Consider the following 6,000-nt stretch of genomic DNA (forward strand, 5'->3'; position numbering starts at 1 on the left):
CGTGTCCTGTTGCCTCGTAGGCACAGGGTCCGCCATGGTCTTTGATAACTTGTTACATGCGTGATGGAATCGATGCGTATCAGGCGCGAATGACGTCCTGTGGTATAGCCGTCCACGCTGCATTCGCTTGGTTCCAAAGTTCATGTGCGTTGGTTGACACTGGGTCACAGCGCTGCGCCTGTCGTTTCACCATACCCCACACATTTTCGACTGGCGACAAATCAGGTGATGTGGCGCGCCAGGGCAAAAGACTGACATCCTGTGACACCAAGAAGACATGTGTTTGTGGAACAACATATAGTTGTGCATTGTATTGCTGAAAAAATGGCGCCTCGGATGTTGTGCAGAAATGGTATGGCTACGGGTTGCAGGACGTCATTCACGTAGGTCACACTGGTCTCGGTGCCCTGGGCACGCACCAACTGTGATTTGTGGCTGTACCCAATAACACTCCAGACCATAAGGCCTTGAGCGGCCTCTGTATGCCCTGTGCGAACACAATCACTGTGATGCCACTCCCCCTGTTTGCGGCGAACAAAACCGCGACCATCATTTTCAAACAAGTAGAAGCTGGGTTCGTCTGAAAACACTATCTGATGCCTTTCCTGTCGCCAGTGACGTCATTCCATACACCATTGCAGTCTAGCATGTTTCTGCACTTTTGTCAAAGGTAGGCGGAGAAGAGGACGGTGCACACATAACTCACGTCGTAATAAACGGCGACGGACTGTCATCCCTGGTAGTGTACAATGTGTTACACTGTAGCGTCAGAGCAGAGGAGGACGCAGATCTGCCATGCAATGCCATTCGAATGAGGTGTCGATCTTCTCGGGGAATGGTCTGGGTGGTGCGACCTGACCCATCTCGTCGTGTTCTAGGGCCTCCCGTGAAGCATTCTGCACATACCCGTTGCACTGCCGAAACACTTCGTCCCACACGAGCAGCAGTTTCTCGGATGGATGCATCACATTCTCTCATGCCAATAATTCACCCTCTTCCAAACTCACTGATTTGACAGTGCGGTTCGTGAATAGGTCTGCGAGGCATCCTGCACGTCTCCTCAAGTCACTGGTCCACTATCTTCGGATTGTAGAAACAAGGGAGAGCCACAGGCACGTTTTACTGGTAGGTTGTGCCGCGATATTGATGTTGAACTTGAACCCACAGGTCGACATGGTTCAAATGCTAATCATTTCTGCGGAACATAATAATATATATGTCCTGTGAATATGAACGTCTTCTCTAGTCGTTGAAAGCGTCCTGTTTCTTCTGAACATGAATGCATTTTAAAAGTATTTATATGACGTGCATCGCCGGAAAATTATTTCAGTCGTTTTGTCTTTCAGACTCCTATGACTGGAGAGTGGAGTATTGCTCCGTTGCGAGACAAACCTCGCCCCTCTCGGACGAGGTAGTTACGTAACAATGAAGGATAAAAAAGGGATAATATTTCAAAACACGTCTCCGTGGTTCGACTCGTTTGCGATCGGTGTCGACTTGCCACATGTTCAGCAAGTCATCGACTTTAGTCTGTATACTCACGAACAAATATCCTTCGAAGGACGTGTTCTATGATAAGTGGCTGTAAGTTTTGTAATCTTTGTGGTTGTGTACCTGAACACATGGATAATATACAGCTCTTTGGTTGCCAGAGTTTGTGCTAGGGGAAGATGAGGTTACTATCGTCTTGTCGAGCAGTCGACGCTCGTGAAGTGCACTGTGTCGTTGGTGGACATAGCTGGTTGTAAATGATTGTTAAAACGGTTCCGTGTTTGCCTGCACAATTGAAACGAGGTAATATGTGTCTGAATATATATATTTGTAACGAGTACAAACTGGTTTTGACGTCATTACTCATTCCATAAATTATTTTATATGAAGTGTGAAATTGCTATCAACAATCTCTTTCTTGGTATCAATTTCGTAATTATCAGCAATGTGTTCAGGCAATTAGTAAATTATTCTTCACCGCTTTCAGATGCAATTCAAACAAATGTAAGAAGTAAATATTATGAAATTCGTATTCTGACTTCTCTTTGTTTTCTGCTTGTATCTGTCTCATTGTTTGTGACAATCCTTAAAGGAGATCTCAGGTTCTTACAATAATGTAATTGAAATTTTTTGTGATTTCGAGTCTCAGTATAACTTCAGCCTGAAATAGTCTTTTTCATTATTTAATGTAGGTTTGTCACGCTTTACCTTAATGCTTATGAGTGTAATTAACATAATACAGTGAAGCACCAAGGAAACTGGTATAGGCGTGCGTATTCAAATATAGAGATATGTAAATAAGCAGATTATGGTGCTGCGGTCGGCAAAGTCTATATAAGACAACAAGTGTCTGGAGCAGTTGTTAGATCGGTTACTGCTCCTCGAGTGGCAGGTTATCAACATTTAAGTGAGTTTCAACGTGGTGTGATAGACGGCGCACGAGCGATGGGACACAGCATCTCCGAGGTAGCGATAAAGTGGGGATTTTCCCCTACGACCATTCCACAAGTGTACCTTGAATATCAGGAATCGGGTAAAACATCTAATCTCCGACGTCGCTGCCACCGGAAAAAGATCCTGCAAGAACGGGACCAACGACGACTGAACAGCATCGTTCAACGTGACAGAAGTCCAATCCTTCCGGAAATTGCTGCAGATTTCAATGCTGGGCCATCAACAAGTGTCAGCGTGCGAACCATTCAACGAAACATCATCAATATGGGCTTTCAGAGTTACTCGAGTAACCTTGATGACTGCACGTCACAAAGTTTTACGCCTCGTTTGGGCCCGTCAGCACCGACATTGGAGCTGGCCGCTGTGGCCGAACGGTTCTAGGCGCTTCAGTCCGGAACTGCGCAGCTGCTACGGTCCCTGGTTCGAATCCTGCTTCGGGCATGGATGTGTGTGATGTCCTTAGGTTAGTTAGATTTAAGTAGTTCTAGGGTACTGATGGCCCATAGTGCTTAGAGCCATTTGAACTGATATTGGACTGTTGATGACTGGAAACACTTAGCTTGGTCGGACGAGTCTCGTTTCATGTACGGCTATGGAAAAAACCTCATGAATCCATGATCCATGCATGTCAGCAAGGGACTGTTCAAGCTCGTGGAGGCTCTGTAATGGGCTGGGGCGTGTGCAGTTGGAGTGATATGGGACCCCGGCTACGTCTAGAAAAGATTCTGACAGGTGACACGTACGTAAGTATCTTGTCCAATCACCTGCATCGACTCATGTTCATTGTGCATTCCGACGGAACTGGGCAATTCCAGCTGGACAATGTTAGACTCCACACATCCGGAATTACTAGAGTAGCTAAAGAAGCAGTCCTCTGAGATTAAACACTTCCGCTGGCCACCAAACCTCCCAGACATGAACATTATTGAGCATATCTTGGATGCCTTGCAATGTGCTGTTCAGAAGAGATCTCCAGCCCCTCGCACTCTTACGGATTTATGGACAGCCCTGCAAGATTAACGGTGTCAGTTCCCTTCAGCACTACTTCAGACTTTAGTCGAGTCCACGCAACGTCGTGTTGTGGCACTTCTGCGTGCTCGTGAGGGTCCTACACGATATTAGGCAGATGTATCAGTTTCTTTGGCTCTTCTGTGTGTTAGTGACACGCATTGCACTGTTGGGTGTTCAACTGCCTGCATTCTTATGTTTTGTGTTTTAGCAAGCAGATACATCAATTATGAAGCAGTCATGCAGCGCAGTGGTTTCTTACAGGTACCTGCAGCTCAATGACTTATTTGAGGTATTTTGTCAAAGCAAAGCAGAGGAACGTTTTCGTTTTTCAGGTAAGAGTCAGCTTTAAGGCCAAGGCGAACAAATGCGTGTTGTAATTATGGAACAAAAGTGGAATTAATAACCGTGTACAGATTTAAGACGCAACAGTGAACCGTTTAAGATTTTGATTCTTGATGGGAAAGTTGTCTGTGCCGGCCGGAGTGGCCGTGCGGTTCTGGGCGCTACAGTCTGGAGCCGAGCGACCGCTATGGTCGCAGGTTCGAATCCTGCCTCGGGCATGGATGTGTGTGATGTCCTTAGGTTAGTTAGGTCTAATTAGTTCTAAGTTCTAGGCGACCGATGACCTCAGAAGTTAAGTCACATAGTGCTCACAGCCATTTGAACCAAAGTTGTCTGCTTTATCACAGGTAGTTACTTTTCAGTGTTGGGTTATTAACCATTGCAGACATGCCAAGTTCAGTTTAAAGAAATTAAATGTTACTCAATAAACAAACTGATGGTATGCTGTGCAGTACTAGTTGCAGTATCTAAACATCAATTGTCGGTGTTAAACAATAATGATCAGTAATTTTTGGATTTCAGTACCATTTCATGTTAAACAGCCCAGTTATATTACGCCTGAGTCTCGGTACCCTGGGTGAACCACAATCGGAATTAGGTATTTCCGTCTGCACTCTGAATATTAGATCGAGATACTACATTCTGGTGGAATGAGACAGCTTTAATCATTGTGTTGAGATGCAGTTCAGAAGTCAGGGTTAGAGAAGTTTATCCTGGGTTTTGGAAACATTATGCAATTAGAGAAGCATGCTGAAGTTTTATACAGAGAAAAATATAAAATTGGAGATTACGGATCTGCTATACTATACGTGCTGTACAGCTTATATAATAAGTACACTAAAGAAGGAAATTTACACAATTTACACCATTAAACACATCAAATAACTTGTGCCAGTCGAGCGTTTCACATTAGAAGCCTTCAACTTTGATATACAATAGAGTTTCAATTTTGATCTGGTTGTTCTAGAATTATAAATAGGCCTCATCCCACATTGGTTATATAAAGGTTTTCACTAGATTTTTCTAGATTGTAAAGCAAATAACGGAATTTGAAATCTCCTCCCAAACATCCAAACCGGGACTCTATTTGCATCAGTAAAAACTCATCTGGTATTTGACAGAATTCCCTGGTCCTACACGGGTCATTACTCGAACAATCTGCTCTAAGTATCTAAAGACAGGTATAAAAAATAATGTTAACTAAATGCCTCTTTTTTCTACAATATATGTCACGTATCAGACTAAGCCTGTTTGTTGTAACACAATATCGTAGAATGATACGCGCAGCCTTTTATTGTAATGATAAATACTTCTTTTTCCTACAATATATGTCACGTATCAGACTAAGCCTGTTTGCTGTGACACAGTATCGTAGAATGATATGCGCAGCCTTTTGTTGTAATGACCTGACACACCTCGTCCCAAGCTAAGACCATTGCGGAGCAAGGGCGGTTCATTGCCAGCAGAACGAACATGTTCCGGGTTTTCTGCGGACACAGTTCTGCTGCTGTACGGATAAAAGGTGCATCATAGTGTGTGAGTGAAATTGAGCGATAACTGGAAACCTACTCAAAAGTTGAAATACTGGCACAGTTCAACTCTTGCGGGAAATACCTCTAAATTGCACATAAATTCACGTGACGTACTGGAGGGACATGGACTAAATGCACTATCTTGTCCTGCCATAGTGAAATGGTGCCAATAATTTCATCGACATAGTTGATGCTGATCGAGAAGGAACCTAATCGACATCGGCCACAATGTCAATCACGGAACTGATTTACAGAAATCGCATATTTTCTTGTGATGAGAGAAAGTTCACGTAGATATGTGACAAAGGAGCGGGTCTGTATCGTTGAGGAACGGAACAGTTGGTAGGACGTTCCAACCGCTCTTTACAGGTACTTAGACAATGTGTTGAAATGTTGTATCATGTTTACGTCGCTTAGAAGTAAAGTGCACAATTCAATAAAAACCATTTGACCTGCCATAATAAATTGTCTTTCACACACATCAAAAAAGTTTTGCATCACCTCGGTTTCCTGAACCCCTCAAGAAAGATGTTGAATGTGGATATTGTATCACAGACACGGTCCCTTTGACTGTTCAGAGATATCACTAAACCCACCCAAAGATGTAAACATCCATGCATGAGCAAGACCTATTAGACGGATGGGGTACGACAGGCGATCAGTTCCAGTC

This window comes from Schistocerca piceifrons, chromosome 5 (assembly GCF_021461385.2).
Source record: "Schistocerca piceifrons isolate TAMUIC-IGC-003096 chromosome 5, iqSchPice1.1, whole genome shotgun sequence".
NCBI classification, from domain to species: Eukaryota; Metazoa; Arthropoda; class Insecta; order Orthoptera; family Acrididae; genus Schistocerca; species Schistocerca piceifrons.